This window comes from Equus caballus, chromosome 16, assembly GCF_041296265.1.
Source record: "Equus caballus isolate H_3958 breed thoroughbred chromosome 16, TB-T2T, whole genome shotgun sequence".
Classification (NCBI taxonomy): Eukaryota; Metazoa; Chordata; class Mammalia; order Perissodactyla; family Equidae; genus Equus; species Equus caballus.
Genome location: NC_091699.1, coordinates 34,156,519 through 34,177,086, shown reverse-complemented (window position 1 = coordinate 34,177,086; position 20,568 = coordinate 34,156,519). Strand labels below are relative to the sequence as shown.

Below are 20,568 nucleotides of genomic sequence, written 5' to 3'. Positions count from 1 at the left end.
CACATACTAGTCAAGAAATTGTAGTCTTTACTTTTTATTTGGGAAATCAATCAGTCAAGAATGATTGAGGATTTGCTTACTGAACACTACCGAGGTGTTTCCAGGGAAAAGAGAACGGGAAAGAGAGGAGGAAGGGGAGGAGGACAAAGAGCCACAATCACAGTTCTCAAGTAAATCCCAAAATATACCTGGAGAGGCAAACACATACACATGTGGGATGATTTAATATTTCCACAGCAACCCGCCAAGATGCGTCGCGAGTAGAGTTATAGAGAACACATTAGCCATTTGGAGAAAGCAAACGTTTACAATGATATCAGCGGAGACAGGAAAACTGAAGGAGACTCTAGACAAAGTCAGGGCTCTACAAACTTTTAAAAAAATGTTTCATTCTTTAGCAGGATATTGACAAAAGCAGCTGTCATGTGGAAACTATTTTTTAGAAACACCTGGCAGGACTAATTTGGGGGACTGACTTTTTTCACATAGATTTAACACACAACAAAATGCAAGGTGTGTCTGTGATGCAGGCCTGGTGAGAGATTAGATCACCAGAGATAGATTACTGTAATTTCCATATTATTTCTGATTATGGTTTGAATGTGGGCCTTTTGGGTCATAAGCCACCATTTACAAAGAACCCAAAGAAATTTTTGTAAAGCTCATAATAGTCTGAAGGCTCTCTGTTTTGCTATTTTCTCATAGAGACAACTCTGCAAAAAGAAAAACCAAGCAAAACGTAAGAAAATCTTATTACTTTCGTAAAACTCCTCCATTAGTTTATTTTGTGATCAAATGTGACCATTTTCCTCGTCCTGCAGACTGACCTGCCTGCCTGCAACAATGAGACAGACTCATGGCTCCTGAAGAAGATGGAGATAGAAGGCTTTGGGGAATGAGCACTGCAGAGGTGACTATTCTGGTCGCTGTGTCTTGGCCTGTAGATGATCATTCTTCCCTGGAGAAAACAGAACAGAGAGAATCACACTTACAGTTGATTCTCAATTTGATTCCATCTGCTAGATGGGACCATTCATGGCTATTTCAAATAAGTTTTTCAGATTAGTGGTTTAGAGTCATTGTTTTAGTTTTATTAAGGAAAATGGTAAATTTCATCTTAAGGATGAAGCAATTATTTTCACCTTTCCTCTCTCTTTCTGTTTGAAGTCCTATCTTCAGCTTCTCTCCTTTCTTTTCTTTCTTTCTTTGCCAATTGCCCATAGCTTCACCTATGGATTCAACAGGCACTGCAAACTTGGTTAAGCTCCGCCTACACGTGTTGTCTAAGACTCAGCTGGGCGGTGAACAGGCACAGATGACTGAGACATGGTCTCTGCTCTCAAAGAGCTGATTTTTAAAAAGGCAGACTGAGAACAGCTCAAGACGGCAACGTAGGAAGATCCTACACTCACCTCCCCCCACTGGCACACTGAGTCTACAGCTACATATGGGACCATTTCCTCATTAAAAAAACTAAAGGCTGGCTGAGTGACAACTATACATCAGGCACAAGAGATGTAAACTACACTGAAACAGGAAGGAGAGGCTGGAACACAATCTTACCATAAACCCCACACTTGATGCAGTGACCCACAACTGGGAGGGAACTCAAAACCAGGAGATTCTCTATGAGGAGTGAATGGTTCGAACTCTATATTGGGTACCCCAACTTTGAAGACCTTCTCCTGAGAGATGAGGCCCCAAGACATCAAATTTCAAAAACCAACAAGGCTCACATCCCTAGACCCACAAGATCATAGTGACCTGAGAAATAGCTCTTAAAGGGTTTGTGCTCTCGGACTCACTCGCCCCAGGGCCCAGCTCAGAGGCAGCCGGTCATGCCATCTTGAAGTGAAGGAGGCTCACCTGCTTATATGAAGGCATCAGCCTGAGGGGCAGGCATCTAATTTAATACATACGTCTAGGAGCCTGCTGGAACATTCTCCATGGATGGAGACTAGCAGGTGCCATCTTTGCATTCTCTCTTTGCTGTGCTCTGGAGCACCAGTCTCTCCTGGAAGGGAGATTTATATCCATCTGTTGCCCCAATTTTTGTGGTTGCCACTCAGGGGGGCCTCTTGACTACCTGGCTCTGGAGGCCAGGGGAGCTTGCGTTCCTGATCCCATGGGACTATAACAATTATAGTCACCTGGAAGGGAGGTTATCCTCCTGTCTGGTGTCCTGATCTTTGTGGCTGTTGCTAGGGGACACCTCCACATCGCCTGGCTCTGGTGGCCAGTGGCTTATGCTTGTGGGTCCCATAGGACTGTCACCAATGGAGAAGGAGTTCTTAAACAGCTGCTACCCCAAGGGCACAGCAAGAGGCAACAGACCCAGGAGCTCAGTTTTTCCTTGAAGGAGGCCTATTTGCTAATTATCACAGCTGCTGCAACCTGAGGGGCAGGCTTCTAATTAAACACACATCTAGGGACTGACTGTAATAATTTCCAGAGACCTTGGATGGCTCTCCTTCTGCCATGGTCCAGAGTGCCAGTGTTCCCTGGAGGGGAGCTTCACATATGTCTGGTGCCCTGTTTTTTGCAGCTGCTGCCCAGGAGATGCCCCCTGATTGCCTGGCTCTGGAGACAAGGGGGGCTTGCATTCATGGGTCCCACAGGGCTGTAGCAATCAGAGAGATGGTTCTTGGCAGGCTACCACTCCCAGCCTTTCTGTGAAGGTGGCTCTTTGCTCATCCTGGAGCTTCAGCCTGAGGGGCAGGCTTCAGGCCTGGCAGACATCCAGTGGCCTGTGGAGCTGCCCTCAGGGAACAGAGGCTATTAACACCATCTTGGTGCTCTCCCTATACCTTGCTCCAGCTTGCCAGTATCTCCCAGAAAAAAAGCGTATACACTCATCTGGAGACCTGATTTTTGTCACTGCGACCCAGGGACACCTCCAGATCGCCTGGCTCTGGTGACCAACAGGGCTTATACTTGCAGTCCCACAGGACTGTCTATGTTTGAATACTTTAAAAACTGCTGCCTGAGGGTCTGGCTTCCAATCAGCCTGAATCTAGGTGCTGAGATCCTCCCCTTTGGCACACTGACAGGTCTTGGCCCCTACTTAACTACTTGGAGCCTAAAAATAGGCTGCTGGGACAAGCACAAAGATTTGAGAGACAGCCAAGAGCTAGAGCAGGGTTGAACAAAAAGTTTCATCTACACAAGGCCACTCCTTCAAGACTAGGAGAGGTGGTTGTTTCATGCACTGCATAGAAACCAACATAGAATCAAGCAAAATGAAGAAACAAGGAATATGTGCCAAATGAAAGAACAAGATAAAACCTCAGAAAGAAAACCCCTAATGAAATGGAGTAAGTAATTTACCTGATAAAGAGTTCAAAGTAATGGTCATAAAGATGCTCACTTTAGAATGGATGAAGGGGGAGAAGGATGGATGAACACAGTGAGAACTTCAACAAAGAAATGGAAAATATAAGAAAGCACCAAATAGAAGTCACAGAGCTCAAGAAAACAACAGCTGGACTGAAAAATACACTAGAGGGGTTCAACAGCAGACTAGATGAAGCAGAAGAAAGGATCAGTGAACTCAAAGACAAGGCAGTAGAACTCACCCAATCAGAGCAACTAACAGAAAAAGAATGAGGGGCCGGCCTGGTGGCATGGCAGCTAAGTTTGCACGTTCCGTTTCAACGGCCAGGGGTTCACCAGTTTGGATCCCGGGTGCAGACATGGCACTGCTTGGCAAGCCATGCTGTGGTAGGCATCTCACATATAAAATAGAGGAAGATGGGCATGGATGTTAGCTCAGGGCCAGTCTTCCTCAGCAAAAAGAGGAGGATTGGCAGCAGTTAGCTCAGGGCTAATCGTCCTAAAAAAAAAAAAAAAGAAAAACAATGAAAAAAGTGAAGATAGCTTAAGGGACTTATGGGACAACATCAAACAGACTAACGTTCACATTAGAAGGCTCCCTGAAGGAGGAGAGAGAGAAAGGAGCAGAAATATTATTTGAAGAAATAATGGCTGGAAATTTTCCCACCCTGGGGAAGGAAACAGACATTCAGATCCAGGAAGCCCAGGGAATTCCAAATAAGAGGAACCCAAACACTTTACATCAAGACACATTCTAATTAAAATGGAAAGGTTGAAGACAAGGGGAGAATCTTAAAAGCAGCTAGAGAAAAATAAAGTGTTATGTATAACCCTTGTAAGACTATCAACAGATTTTTCAGCAGAAACTTCACAGGCCAGAAGGAAGTGGCACAATATTTTCAAAGTGATGAAAGAAAAGAACTTCCAACCAAGAATACTCTACTCAGCAGTTATTATTCAGAATTGAAGGAGAGATAAAGAATTTTCCAGACAAGCAATAGGCAAAGGAGTTGATCACCACTAAACTGGCCTTACAAGAAATGTTAAAGGAACTTCTTTAAGTTGAAAAGAAAGGGTGCTAATTAGGAACAAGAAAACATATGACAGAATAAATCTCACTGGGAAGAAAATTAAAGGCCAATATCCTTGATGGACATAGATGCAAAAATCAACAAAATATTAGCAAACCAGGGGACTGGCCCTGTGCCCTAGTGGTTAAGTTTAATGCACTCCACTTCGGTGACCCGGGTTTGGTTCCTAGGTGTGGACCTACAACACTCGTCACAGCCATGCTGTGGTGGTGACCCACATACAAAATAGAGAAATATTGACACAGATGTTAGCTCAGGGCGAATCTTCCTCAAGCAAAAAGAGGAGGACTGGCAACAGATGTTAGTTCAGGGCCAATCTTCCTCAGAAAAAAAAAAATTAGCAAACTGAATTCAACAATTTATTAAAAACATCATAAACCTTGATCAAGTGGAATTTATTCCAGGGATGCAAGGCTGGTTCCACATATGCAAATCATCTTAACATGACACATCACTGTTAACAAAATGAAGGATAAAAATCATATGATCATCTCAATAGATGCAGAAAAGGCATTTGACAAAATTCAACATCCCTTTATGATACAAACTTTCAACACAGCAGGAATAGAGGGAACGTACCTCAACGTAAAAAAAGGCCATATGTAACAAGCCCACAGCTAACAGCATCCTCAATAGTGAAAAGCTGACATATTTTCTTCTAAGATTAGGAGCAAGACAAGGATGCTCACTCTCACCACTTTTATTCAACATACTATTGGAAATCTTAGCCAGAGCGATTAGGCAAGAAAAAGAAAGAAAGGCATCCAAATTGGAAAAGAAGTAAAACTGTCATTATTTGCAGATGACAGGATATTATATATAGAAAACTCTAAAGACTTCAACAAAAAACTATTAGAACTAATAAACGAATTCAGTAACGTTGCAAGATACCAAATCAATACATAAAAATCTGCTGTGATTCTGTACACTAATAACAAAGTATAAGAAAGATAAATTAAGAAAATAATCCCATTTACAACTACATCAAAAGAGAGTAAAATACCTAGGAGTAAATTTAACCAAGGAAGTGAAAGTTTTGTATACTGAAAACCAGAAGACATTAAGAAAAGAAATTGATGGAGACACAAATAATGGAAAGATATTCCAAGCTCACGGATTGGAAGAATTATTATTGTCAAAATATCCATACTACCCAAGCAATATACAGATTCAATGCAATCTCTATCAAAATTCCAATGGCATTTTTCACAGAAATAGAACAAACAATCTTAAAATCTGTATGGAACTACAAAAGGCCCCACATAGTCAAAACAATCTGGAGAAAGAACAAAGTTGGAGGCATCACATTCCCTGATTTCAAAGTCTATTACAAAGCTATAATAATTAAAACAGTATGGTATTGGCAGAAAGACAGACATATAGATCAATGGAACAGAATAGAGAGCCCAGAAATAAACCTACACATATATTGTCAATTAATTTATGACAGAGGAGCCAAAACATGCAATGGGGAAAGGACAGTCTCTTCAAAAAAATGGTATTGGGAAAACTGGACAGCCACATGCAAATGAATAAAAGTAGATCATTATCTTACACCACACACAAACTCAAAATGGATCAAAGACTTGAACATAAGACGTGAAACCATAAAACTCCTAGAAGAAAACACAGGCATTATGCTCTCTGACATCAGTCTTAGTAGTATCTTTTTGAATATTTCTCCTCAGGCAAAAGAAACGAAAGAAAAAATAAACAAATGGGACTACATCACACTAAAAAGCTTCTGCATGGCAAAAGAAACCATCAACAAAACGAAAAGACAATCTACCAATTGGGAGAAGATATTTGCAAATCATATATCTGGTAAGGTATTATTATCAAAAATATATAAAGAGTTCATACAACTCAGCAACAACAAAAAAACCTGATGAAAAAATGGGCTGAAGATCTGAATAGACGTTCTTCCAACCAGACATACAGATGGCCAACAGGTACATGACAAGGTATTTAATATCACTAATCATCAGGGAAATGCAAATCAGAACCACAGTGAGATTTTATCTGATACTCGTTAGAATGGATATTATCAAAAAGACAAGAAATAACAAGCATTGACGAAGATGTGAAGGAAAGAGAACCCCTGCGTACTGTTGGTAGAAATGTAAATTGGTGCAGCCACTACAGGAAACAGTATGGAGGTTCCTCAAAAAATTAAAACTAGAACTACTGTATGCTCCAGCAATTCCATCTCTGGGTATTTATCTGAAGAAAATGAAAAACTAACTTGAAAAGATAAATGCACCCTCATGTTCATTGCAGCACTATTTATAATAATCAAGATATGGAAACAACCTAAGTGTTCATTGATGGATGATTGTATAAAGAAAATGTGGTATATATATACAATGGTATACTACTCAGCCGTAAAAAAAATGAAATCTTTCCATTTGCGACAACTTGGATGGAGTTCAAGGGCATATACTAAATGAAATAAGTCAGACGGAGAAAGACAAATACTGTACGATCTGTCTTTTATGTGGAATCTAAACAAACAAACAAGCAAACCAAACTCATAGGTACAGAGAATAGATTTGTGAATGCCAGAGGTGGGGAGTAGGGGGAGGGAGAAATGAGTGAAGGGGTCAAAAGGTAAAAAAAAAAAAAAAAAATCTTATACATGTAAACCTTGCTTTATACAATAGGGTGTGTTCCTGGAAAAAAAAAAAAGATGACACAAAAATAGGTCATTTCAAAACAATATGGTGACTACCAAGTTAGAGTTATACCCAGGGTGCAATGGGAAGCACGGAGGATGGCGCCTGTCTTTAGAAGGATGAGGTTTCATGGAAGAGATAGTACCCGAACTTAGTCCTGAACAAGGAATGGCTATAATTGCAAATAGCTTTATAGCTCTTACTCTATGTGCCTTAGTTTCCTCATTTGTACAATGATGATAATAATAATCATCAAACTTTAGGTCATTGTGGGGTTATATAAGTTGATAAAGGCATATCAATAATTTGACCAATGCCCAGCATATAGAGTTTAAGTAAGTGGCTGAGTTCTACATTGAGTGAGTGGTGACACTGGGGTTTGAACTACACGGTGGGGGTCTTGAGTCTGTGCTCTGAATCAAGACGCTATCCTGTGAAGGTGGGGAGAGATGAGGAAGTGTATGTCAGGAAGAGGGAAGAGTGTAGCAAAGGCATGGAGGGGTGAAATAGCACAGATAATGCTGGAGACACCAAGGGTCCTGACTTACTCAAGTGTACAGTCCAAGGGAGAGGCTGTCAGGGGATGATGCTGGAGCATTAGGAGGAACTGGGACACAGAGGGACTCAGACACAGAGGGACTCATACCCATGCTAAGGAGCTTGACCTACATCATCTGGGCAATGGGTTTCAAGCAGGGGGTGCAGGAGGTGTGTGTGTGGCAGGGGGGCGATAGGGAGATCTCCAGTTTTGAGAGATCACTCTTGCAGTGGTAAGAAGGATGAGGCTGTGGGCAGGAAAGCTGAGAATAGAATGACCTGTTAGACAGATACTACAATAGACTAAGTAGGAGATAAATACACTGCACTGGAGCAGTGGAAGTGAGATGGAGAACAGGGGCAAACTTTGAGGAATACGGAGGCTGAGGGGTAGGGCTTTGTAGCAGCCTTGGAGATGGCCCCTGATGGTGTCTGCTTCCTGATATTCATGCTTTCGTGTGATTTCCTCTCATATTGTGCCAGGGGTGGTCAGTATGACCAACAGCACACGGTAGAAGCAGAGATTGCTCACTCCTGAGATTAGGTTACAAAAGACTGTGCCTTCCATCTTGAGCTCTTTCTTTGGATCACGTGCTGTGGGGAAAACCAGCTGCCATGTTTTGAGCTGCCCTATGGAGAGGCCCAAGTGGCAGGGGACCGAAGCCTCCAGCCAACAGGTGGCCAGGAACTGAGACCTGCCAACAACACGAGTGAGCTGGGAAGTGGATTCTCCAGTTCCACTTGAGCCTTGAGATACCTGCATGGCTGTGGACAGCTTGACTTCATGAAAGACTGAGCCAGGGCCACTCTGCTAAGTCACGACTGGATGCCTGGCCCTCAGAAATTATGTGAGGTAATAAATGGTTGTTTTTTATACTGCTTACGTTTTCAGATAATTTGTTATGTAGCAATAGCTAACTCATACAGTTACTTAAGGAATGGCAGAAAGTGAAAGACATCTGTGAGGGCATCCAGGCTTGGGTGGCTGAGTGGATAGTAGTATCAGCAACTGAACCAGGCCCAGGGCCCAATCTGAACTCAAAGTCTTCTCCTCATGGGCTCCTCCTCCTGACTCCCCCATCCTATTAATGGTACCACTGTTCCCCAACGACCCAGGCTCATTCCTGTAGAGCCACCAGTACCTGTTATATAACAGCTATGAAGGTCTGTTGATACTATTTTCAAATGCTCTCCACTTCCGTCTCTCCCATTTTCCTCCACTCCAACTGTACTTCACTTCCTCATTACATTTCACCACATCTAAGCTGTAAAATTGCAAAAGTTTCTTTACTTTATCTCATTGCCCTTAGTTTCTTTTTGCTTTACACCGATAAAAGTTAATCCTCCTTGTCATCTACGACTGCCTTATCAAATAAAGTCCAAGCTGCTTAAGCTTGTGTTCAAGTCTCCCTGTTCTGCCCCTAATCTCTCAGCTCAGCCCTCTCTCCTCACCATCCCCGCATTTGCCCGGCATCTGATTCAAAATGCAACAGCTGACCAAACCTTTGCTCCTGTTGTTTCTGCCTCTTGCGATGCTCTCTCCTCCTTTTGATCAAGCATTCGTTCTCTGTCACAGTCCAGTTTGAAATTTACCTCTTTCATGAAAACTTTTTATATCTAAATAACCAAATATGATTTGGCTTTCCTTGGAGGTCCTCATAGGACTTTTAGATCTCTTTGGTGGCACTTGTATTGCTTCTGTGTGTGTGTTCTTGCCTTTTCTCTCTTACTGGATTTTGCACTCTTCTAGGTTGGGGCTACAGCTTATTCATCTTTCCCTGGTATATGGACGAGTGCTCAATAAATGTTTGACTAAAGGATGAATTTGCTTTTGTGGCTGAGCCTCCCTAAACTGAGTCAACTTTCCATGGTTTGCTATGCTCTTTCTTATCCTCCCTTTGGTTGAAATTTTGTCATCCAACTACATAAATAAACTATATGAAGAAAATAATCAAATGAATGCAATTCACTGTATTTGCATCAAACTTGGTGCCACAGTGATCTATATCAAATAAGAAAAAATAAAACCACTTTAATATTTACTAGAAAGATCTAATCTGTGGATACGTATGGGTAAAATAGTTTTTAACAACCAAAAGCTACCATTTATAGACTGCTTCCTATGTTCCTGGCATATGTGGGTGCTACACAATTCTCATAAGTTCCATATTTAATTCTCAAAGAAACCTAGCAGGAACAGAGAACTTGAAGCTTAGAGAAGTTGAGTAACTTGCCTGAAGTTGCACAGCTAGAAAGAGGTGTAGCTGGAATTTGAACTAAAAATCTATGCTCTTAAATGCTAACCTCTGTATTACCATTTCTCTGGGGTGGAAATTAGTTTTGAAAATGTTTTTTGGGAGAGGGTTGTGTGTTTCTGATTTGTTTTTCAAAATTATTTGCCCTAATCAGAGACAAGATCCATGAGAGAAGAGGTGGGTTTCTATCTTCTTGGGCTCGCTGGCTATGCAAGAACATTCTTCCCAACAGCTGTGCTGTGCCATCTCTACGTGTCCCTCTCTATGTGCTTTTCCCAACACAAACTCTCTCCTCTTCAACTTCTGTCTCTCATACAACCTTTCTCAGAGAACAACCCAATTTGTCACAAACTTCATGCAAGAGTGCATCTACAAAGACCCAGCGTTGGCACACTTGGAGCCACCTGATTTCCTCTCTCTCTGTTAAGAGGCCTGAATGTCAGTAAGGCGGAGGAGTTAAGGTGAGCAGTCTATTGCCCCTGTCTGTACCAACAGCAAGTGTTTCATCTGTCACAGCCACCAAGATTCATAACCTTCTTAAAGAAATGACGATGCCTTTTTCATCACCGTACCCTCTAGCACAGTGCCTGGCAGAGGGCTCAGAAACTGTTGAACTGAATGAACCTCAGAGTTCAAGGCCAGTGCTGTTCATTAGAACTTTCTGTACACATGGAAATGTTCATTATTTGTGCTGTCACGGGTGGCTCTTGAGCACTTGAAAGTTGGCTAGTGCAACTAAGGAACTGATTTTTAAATGTCATTTAATTTTAATTAATTTAAAATTAAGTAGCCACATATAGCTAGGGACTATGTATTGGGCAGCACATTTCTTGACTATAAAATCAGGAAAAGAATTTGTAATCTGTTTATCTTACAGGGTTGTGGTCAGGAATACAGGAAACCATGGAAATAAAAGGCAGTTATCATGTGATGAAATCAGATGACCTGGTTTCAATACCAGGTCCATCCCCTGCTATCTCTGTGACCTTCAGTCAGTTTACCTAACCTCCCTGAGCCTCACTTTCCTCATCTGAAAAATGGGTTTAATGGTAACTCTCTCTTACAGAGTGGTCAAGTAGATTAAATAAGATAATAGATATAAACTGCTGAGCATACCACTCGACACATAGTAAACCATGAAGAAATGACATATATATATTTTTTAAATTGAGAGTGTTCTGGAAAGCACAGAGCCCTGGATAGGGGCAAGATATGATTATTAGCAAGAAATGGCATGGCCCATGATTGCTGCCCTGAACTGTTCCTACTCTGGAGAGGACACGGCTGTGTTGGCCTCTCCCGCTTCCACCGCCCAATTTAGTGGTCATATATTAGGTAGCTCACACATATCTGATGCTTCAGATGCATCCCTGAAAGATTTCTCAGCTCCTAGAACTAGCTTGGCTCCTCTGGGATGACGTGCCCCGTGGTGGGGGATGGGATGAAGTCTGCCTCTTAGGTCTCGTCTCGCCTGCCTCCGACACTGGTTAGTTCTCCTTGGAGACTTTGGGGCGGAAGGAGATGGGCTTTGTCTGGACAAGCAGCGTCTGGTCTGGCTGCTGCAACAGGAAACATCCTCGATTGTTTCTCTGGTGTTGGCTGCTAATCCCTTTTTCTGTTTATGCCCTCAGGAGCCGAGGCTCTAGGCGTGTAGCATGCGGCTTTGCGAGAGAAAAAGCAGATGCGCCCTGGACTGTCATTGCCATGGGCGACAGCCATGTTTGTGGTGTTGTTATTGATATGGTCCTGAGACGGCAGGAGCTTCAAGTTGTCAAGGACAGCCCACTGGCTCTAGTTCCTGAAGCTGCCACCAACATTTTACAGTTCCCTGCCAGCTAGGAGCCTGGGAAAGTTCAAATCACATTCGAAAGAAGCACCTCCCCCCGCCCCGCCCCGGACAGATGCGGGAGCAAGAGAGTTGTTCACAGTGCCCGGGACTATATCCCAGTTCTTACTGCTGTATGGGCCCAACTTTACCCTCTGACCATTTTGCAGACTATTCCTCAGGAGGGAAGCTGAGGAAGAGAGGGACCGGCTCACAGACTTGCTTCTTTAGTAAATAATTGCTGAGGGAGAAGCAAGGACAAGTGCTGAGCGAGCCTGGAAGCCAATCACTTGGCATCTTATTCTATATTGACTTGTTTGTTCATTGTCTGTCCCTGCCAATGGAATGTAAGCTCCAAGGGCCTGCCTCTGGCAGCGTGGTTGGGCTCACACACCTGGCTCTGGCAGCCCAGGGTTCGCCATTTCTGACCCTGGGTGTGGACCTACACACTCTCATCAAGCCATGCTGTGGCAGCATCCCACATGGAGGAACTAGAAGGACTTACAACTAGGATATACAACTATGTACTGGGGCTTTGGGGGGAAGGAAAAAAAAAAAGATTGGCAACAGATGTTAGCTCAGGGCCAATCTTCAGAAAAAAAGAAGAAAAAAAGTAAGCTCCCTGAGGGCAGGAATTTTGTCTGGTTTCTTCATCACCATATCCCCAAATCACGGCACATTGACAGTCCTTAATAAATGAGTAAATGAATGAAGGATTTTCTCCTTATTGATGAGTCTTTTAAACAAAACATATATCCAGATAGCCCTTGACTGCAAGTCTGCCTGTAAAAGAACCGGGAATATTGACCTGGCAAACACATTAAATCCTTGACTCATGGGTGCTCAATCACTTCTCTCCCTCCTCCTTCCCTTCTCTCCTTTCCTTTCCTTTCTTTTCTCTGCCTTCCCTCTCTCCCTCCTTCCTCCTTCTTTCCTTCACTTGCTCATTTTTCTATTCATCTAATATTCACTGAACACATGAGCAGCAAGGTACTCTGTAGTGTACATCGGTAAGACATAGTCTTAAACACATTTGTCTTTGCTCATCCAATGTGTTTGGAAAAAACAGGGGCTTCCGTACTGTGTGAAGGATGAAGATTTATTGGTGCTTGGAGAATCTGTTGAAAGATGAGATTAAGACTAGAGATACAGGTTGAACTAGGCAGTTTACAGCAGTGTCCTGAAAATCACCCAAGGGAAAAAAATGTAAGAAGGGGAGATATAATCTTACTATGATATTTTTACAGTAGGAATATTTCCTGGACTAAGTCACAGATTCAAAATACACAAAACAAATCCATTCTACTGAAAAGCCAAACTAAATTCTTCTTGAACACGAAGGATATGATGTCAGCTGGTAATATGAGTAGTTTGGGATCTGGGGTGACCAAAATAGAGTATATTGCTCTAAAGCAGGAGTCAGCCATCTATGGCCCATGGACAAAGTATGACCCCAAAGCTGTTTTTATAAATAAGTTTTGTTGGAAGGCAGTCATGCTCATTTGTTTACGAATTGTCTCTGGTTGCATTCCTACCACAACAGCAGAGTTGAGTAGTTTGCACGGCCTGCAAAGCCAAAAACATTTAATAGCTGGCCCTTTGCAGAAAAAGTTCGCTGATCCTTGGTCTTAAGGAAAGATGGTCTGATGCCAAATGAGATCCTTTAAAAGAAAACACTCCTCACATTGAGCCTGGTACATTGATGTTTATACACCTGCTTTCCTTATCAATGAGAAGCAGCCAGCAGTTCATATCATTACCTCATCAACCCCCAGTATGTTACTGTTCTCTGTCACTCTTTCTGCTGTCTGGCCACTAAGTTAATGATCTGAGATAATTTTCCACAAACGAAATTGTCGAATGATCAAAGTCTTTTCACTGTAGGCTTCCTTCTGCGCTCTGATGCCAGAGCTGCATAAAACAATCATACTGACTCATGTTTATCCTGAGGCTTGACTTGGCAAACAGCAGCCTTCTAACTGAAGATTTCTTCACCTGTGCTTGTTTTGTGGTTACAGGTCTCAAAATGTCCGTAAACTTGATTAGACTTGTCCCTTGTATGCCTTCTCTTTTCGCATGCATATTGTTTACGATTTTAAGTTACATAATTCTTGATTTCTCAATAAAGAAATCAGCAGGTGGTATCCCTTTTTGTTTTCAAAGTTACCTCCCTGTGTAAAAACTTGGAGCCAGGTGTCTCACGCTGAGTTCATCAGACCGAAGTGTCCAGACCTCCTAGGCCTTCTTTCAAACCCGGCCCTGATTTTTAAAAATTTTAAATAAATATTTTCAAAGAAGGGTCAAAGCTTTTGGTCATTCTCTCTCCTCTTACTGTAATGCAGAAACTGAAAAATGGGATCCTCCTTCACTATTTTGGTGATAAACCCTTGCTGGAAAGATAATTTAAAGAGCAGTTTCCAGATACTCATTTAATATAATCCTCACAATTCCATGGAGTTATTTTCACCCGTCTACAAATGAGTAGCCAACACTCAGAGAGTTCCAGTAACTAACACAAGGACACAGAGCCACTGAGATGCAGAGGCAGGATTCCAACCCACGCTCTTTCCACTCTTCTGTTCTTCCTCCCAACAAAAGCATGGAATGAGGACTACAGAGTTCTCTCTGACCAATATCCAGAGAAATGGTTGATATTCTGTAGTCAGAAGTTTAGAGAATCCGATCATAAGTGAAGTTGGTTTACACAGTCTTAACCGGTGTACAATGAACAATTATTTTGGTGTCATTTCAAGTGAAAATGGAGATGGTGGGTGGAATAACGAAGGATAAATTAAATTCAATTTTCACTGGAGAACCATTGTAAAAGAAGAAGCCAGATCTGGATGACAAGGTGAAGTGTGGTCAAAGTCAGTTTCAAGAACATACATGTTCTTTAAGTCAGGGAGCGTGTGTTAAAATGTAATGGATCTCACCAAAAGCTCGGTGATGATTGCTCTACAATCTCAAGTCTCTCCTGGCCTTTGGCCCCTTGCCTTTCCCCTTTCTTCTCCTTCTTTCTTCTCTCATTCATTCACACATTTATTGAGTGCTGACTAAAAGTCAGGCTTTATGTGAGATCTTGGGGACATAAAGACAATATGACATGTATCTTGCTCTCCAGAATCTTAAGTTTAGGACTTTTGTGTTGAAACCATTTGCCCCGTTTCCCCACTTGTGGGGATGAAGAATGCAGGAGATACCACTGAAGTACGACTCAAGGTATGTCCAGGGTCCAAAACATCATGGCATATACCAACAAATTTGCCCCTATAATTTGAAGTTTTATCCTAGGAATTGCCTACTGGACATCTCTTTCTGCCTCATCACTGCTCTTTCTTATCTTCCTAGCCCCTAAAACCACAACTCCAAGTTCAGCTTTTCTGATTCATGAGGACATAGGCTAAGGGAGAGGTGAGGAGTAGATGGTTTATTTCAGCTTCCTGAGTAACCCAAATGCAGGGAAATACTACCATAGTTAAAATACTGCTATGGTTAAACCCACACTTTCCCTTTTAATGATTTATCCTCCTTTAGGGATGGCCAAGATATTGGGGTAGGCGGGGATGAGATTTTATCATAAACATCTGCATTTCTATTAATAACACAGAATATGTCATTGATCCATAAAACCTTTAAAATACTTTTACTGTTTTTAAAAAATCATACATGTCCGTAGAATGTCCAACACCAAGAATGAACCCTAATGAAAACTATGAACTTTGGGGGGTAATCATGTGTCAAAGTAGGTTATCGATTGTAGCAAATGTACCACTCTGGTGCAGGATGTTGATGGTGGGGAGGCGGCGTGTATATGGAGCAGGACAGGGGGTATATGGAAACTCTTAGCTCTATTTTGCTGTGAACCTAAAACTGCTCTAAAAAATAAAGTCTATTAGAAAGAATCATACATGTTCGTAGGCTCATTGGAAAAACTTGTCAAAACTATAGAAAAGTACAAAGAGGAAGGTAAAAATCACCCAGCATCCTTCTGTCCCTAATATGAGATGGGTAGGTTAATGATTTGGTGACCATCCCTCAAGGCATTTCTCTGACCATACCTATATGTGTACGAATTCCCATAAATGGAGATGAATATGTGTGTGTGTGTGTATTTACGTTTCATTCAATATGTTATCATGTAAATTAATATTGATATACGTAATTTCTAATAGCTGCATGGTATTGCAAACATGAATGTGCCATAATTTACCAAACCAGCCTCTTCTTTGATAGGCATTTAGGATTTCTTTTTGCTCATACAAATAATGCTGCTGTGAACATTTCTGAAGGTATGTATTATGATCTTCTTTGAATCTATATATCTTTCCAGTTCACACTACATCTTGGGGGAGCTTATGAGTTACACATACTTAATACACACTGTGTGTGGTAGTTCTTCTTTATACAAAGTAAACTGCGAGGCAGAGAACCTGAAATAATTCTAAGTGGCACTTTTATTAGAGTAAAAGGGGAAGAAGTTCTGACTATGAGATCATGTGTGTAATGCCTATAGCTCAGGGCCTTGCATGTAGTTTGTGCTCAGTAAATAATATCCGCTAATAGCATCATTGTTGTCATTGTTTCTTTTGTTGTGGCCCATGTTTCCTTGCCCTGAGCATGGGTTAGAGTGGCCTGAATCACAGAACATGCGAAAAGAACCACATTTCTAGTCCTTAAAATATCTGACTCTGGCTGTAATCGGTGTGAGTTTTAGAAACAAATGGTCAACCTGAGAATGTAGTTCATTCAGTGAACTGGCTGTGAAACAGAGATGTGTAGACCATATATGCAGTGTGCCCATAATAATGGTCAGACATGTTTTCTCATTTGTGATAAAAGAAGGGAGCACAATTTTTCTAGCTTTTTATACATTATTTATCTCTGCTCTGACTTCCTTATTCCAAGGAAATAATAAGCATATTGGACTTTTGTAAGTATTATTCCCTGTCAGATTCTGAGCGTTATCACTGTGTTTTGGAGCTCAAGATCAGCTCCGGATCAGTCTTAGAGCCTTCCACAAATCCTTCTAGCATTGTCTGCTTTATCCTCTTTAATCATAACACAATTGTAAAAAGCCAAAAAAAAAAAAAAAAAAAGAAAAACCCCAAAACACCTAATACCAAACTACTTCTGCCCCAATCTACCAGACTTTTTGTGAGCTCGTGGGTGGCTCCTGTTTATGCTATGAGTTTGAACATCAACTTCAGGAAAAAAATTCTTGCTATTGTTCTAGGCTCAGATTTATGGCTCTGTTCTTTGCCCTGAGGTGAGATGGAATCAAAATCAATGAGTTTAGTTTTGGATTGCCAGACGCAAGTAAGATGAGCCAATTTTCAGTGACCTAAGATGAGTAAAACAGGAGAAAAAAGTGAGACGAAGAGAGAGAAATCAAGAGGGCACTCGATCTCTTGTTTGTGTCTATGATAGAATTCATTTAAAAACTATAGGTAATCAAGTTTTATTCGCCCTAGAGAAAACAGAGTAGGTAGCATTAAATTTGATACTAGAAATATTAGAAATAGTAGCAAAAAAGCTTTGCCCTGGTGACTCCCTGACCCCCAATCAATAACCAGTCTCACCAGTCACAGCACCTCCCACACAAGTCTCTATCACCTCCTTCGTGGACATAGTGAGACTTTCTGAATCTAAATCTTGTATCATCTCAAACAGCTTTAGTTACAAATAATAATTATGACTATCATTCATTAAGCATCTATTGAGTGCCTGGCACCATACTAGATCTTTTAACATATGAGTCAATCAATATTTATCGAGAACCTACTATGAGCTAGGCATTATTCTAGGTGCTAAAGATACAACAGTTACAACAGTGAACAAGATACCCAGAGTCCTTGCTTTCTTAGAGCTTCCATTCTAGTAAGAGGAGACAACCAATAAGTCAATAAAACAGAGAGTCTGTGCTATGTAGAGAATTAAAATACAGTAATGTGACAGAGAGCGATTGCACAGTACTCCCATCAGAGGGGGTATGTTTAAGCCGAAACCTTAATAAAAGGAAGCTCCATCTGACTAGGGGTGAGGGGGTAGAATTTCATCCTCACGATAACTCTATTCACTCTATTTCAAAGAGAAGGAAAATGAAGCTCAGAGAGGCTAGGTAACTTCTCTATGGTAGGGTTGGGATTCAAATACTGCTCCGATATCCACTAACCCACCCACGTTGGGAATAATGATAGTTGGTCTGTTCACAAACGTCTCTCTCTCGAGATCACAATGAGCATAACTGCCACAAGGCGGGAGGGAAATAGAGAAGACAGGTGACTTGGGAAATGGAATCTCAGAGTTTATTATTGCAGGTGTGACTAGCCTGAGTGAAATTTATTTGAAAAGGGAAAGTGAGCTGACTTTCTGGTGAGCATCCAAAGGGCTTGTCCAGTTAGAGAACAGGGGATGGCCAGAGTCCATGCAGGCAGAGCCGGGCCAACACCCAAGTGGCCAGCGTTTGAACCTCCCTCTCTGTGGGTTTGGCACCTTCCATTTGCGTCACAGGAGGTAACTACTTTGGGTCCCTGAACCTCACATTTAATATCAATCTCTTTAAGAGGAAGAATCTCCAAGAAGACTGGCTGTCTTGTGGAAGTTTCATAATCTGTTTTTTTTTTTTGTTTTTTGTTTTAGCTCATTAGCTTACTGTCTCAAAGAGCAAAATACGAAAACAAAAATTCTCATTAGGCTCGAAGTCTTACATATTCTGGACTCATTGGTCATCTCTTCTTTCAGGGACATCTTTCTATTTTCTGCGAGCTCGTGACCAGGGATTTAGGATAAACTTAGACAACCTCCTTAGAGAAGGGACTTATTTTATTAATCTTTGTGTCATTCATGTGGTTGTATCAATGCATTCAAGTTTGAGAATCTCTGGTTTAGGACGGCAGTTTTCAACTTTGCAAACATGTTAGAGTTACCCAATGAGATTTTAAAAATCTTTAGGCCCAGGCCGTATCCCAGTCCAACCAAATTAGATGGTGTGTGTATGTGTGTGTGTGTGTGTGTGTGTGTGGGTGTGTATGTGTGTGTGTAACTCAAACATCCATAATTTTTAAAGCTCCTCAGGTGATTCTAATGGGTAGTCAAGATGGAGATGCACTGGTCTGGACCCTCTCCTGCCTAACTTGACATTGGGCAAAATTCAATATAGGGAAGTCAGGCCTGAACTGCATCTATAGAAATACATTATTTCATGTTCCCAAGAGCCACTCTGAGGCATTTGTCATTCTCTGTCCTTTGATCAGAAAGGTATCTTTACCAAAAAGGTAGAATTTATGCCTGTAGTTGTCTTTACAGCTACGTGAGCATAAGAATTACTTGGTGATCTTGCTAACAGGCAGACTCCTGGGTCCTAATCAATCAATTCATTGATTCAGCAGAGCCTGGGGGAGGCCTGGGAAACTAGATTCTTAACTTGCACCTGGGCAATTCTGATGCAATTTGCCTTTGTTCAGCTTTGAGAAATAATGCCTTAGACCAGCGCTTCTCAACTAGGGGTGATTTTTTTCACCTTCAGGGGACATTTGGCAATATCTGGAGACATTTTTGATTGTCATAACTGGTGTGTGTGTGTGTTACAGGGATCTAGTGAGCACAGGCCAAGGATGCTGCTCAATGTTTTACAACACAGAGGTCAGCCCTCACAACAAATATCTGGCTCAAAACATCAATAGTGCAGAGGTTGAGACACCCTGCCTTAGATTAATATCTCTTCTGAATCAACTTTCTTCTCTGCTAGCCTCAAATAAAAGATGTCACCTTCTTTAGCACTCCCATAGCTCTTTCTTGTGTTAAAAACCATCTTTATGTGTATGGCTCATCTCCCTGAGAGAAGAAACTTTTCTTTAGGGCAGGATCCTTGCTTCTTTCATTTGTGAGTCTGGCCTCATCCCTCTTCCAGCATATAGTCCTCACTCCATGAATGTTTACACCATGTCAAACAAAATGTGTTTCAACTCTTTGGGACCAACCATAAAAGTGGCTTTGTGACTGCTAACCATACCTAATATCTACAGGGAGAAAGAAACCCCAGGGGCCTAATTTTCAGTCTAAAAGTTTAATACTAACCCTCCAGGATTCATTAAAAAATGGCTCTCCATTCACCAAATATTATAGTTGTTTCTGGACCTGCCTGGGTTGTCTGCAGGCGAGTTAGCTGTATGAACAGGAGGACCACACAAGGAGCTCCACCATCATACAAGGAACCTCATTGGCTGTGTCCTCTGTAGCATCTGGCTACCAGTTGGCACCTTTGAGCAAACGAACCCAGTTCCTAAGCCAAGACTGAATTCCAGGAAATCAAAATCCAGTAAATAACTTGACCCAGATCTGCGAGGGAACTGGGCAAGGAAAGAGTGCCCTCAATGGTTCTAAAAATAGCCAGGTAATTACCTTTGAAGATCTTCTAAGAAGATGCACTTAACTGCAGAGCGAAGCAGCAAAGGGCTCCTTTGTTTGTTGATCGGAGCTGTCTCCACGTAGTCAGCAGACTTCAGAGTGTTGGAAACCCAATCAATATTTGGGTATGACGGAGTTACTATGCTACTGGGTTGACCATAGCTAAAAACAAGAAACTACCCTTAGTGAGCCTGACCTGACTACATTTTTACTAAATTGATCATGCTAAGTTTTCCTGACTTTGATTTCTGTTCCAAATTTAACACTTGGCATGAATATTGTGGTGAAATACATTCGCTACTTTTTCACTTTATGTATTGGAGCAATCTATCAGCACCATCAATTCTTTAAATGCTACTTTAAAGGTATTCCACTGCCAGCAAGATCTGTGGAATATAGAAATGAAATATATCACAGATTGGTTGTGAAGTTCAACCAATTTAGTA

At 41.6% G+C, this 20,568-nt stretch overlaps 1 long non-coding RNA gene across 1 annotated transcript in view; it reads right to left on the bottom strand.

Annotated features, from left to right (window-relative positions):
* The window catches only part of LOC111768310 (uncharacterized), a 48,473-nt gene extending 28,264 nt beyond the window's left edge, over positions 1 to 20,209 (bottom strand). The window contains exons 1-2 of the long non-coding RNA XR_002800538.2: positions 20,117 to 20,209; positions 828 to 958 (exon numbers count right to left, since the gene is read on the bottom strand). This is a non-coding gene — a long non-coding RNA (uncharacterized lncRNA). The remainder of the gene's footprint in view (positions 1 to 827; positions 959 to 20,116) is intronic.
* Between the last annotated feature and the right edge of the window lie 359 nt (positions 20,210 to 20,568).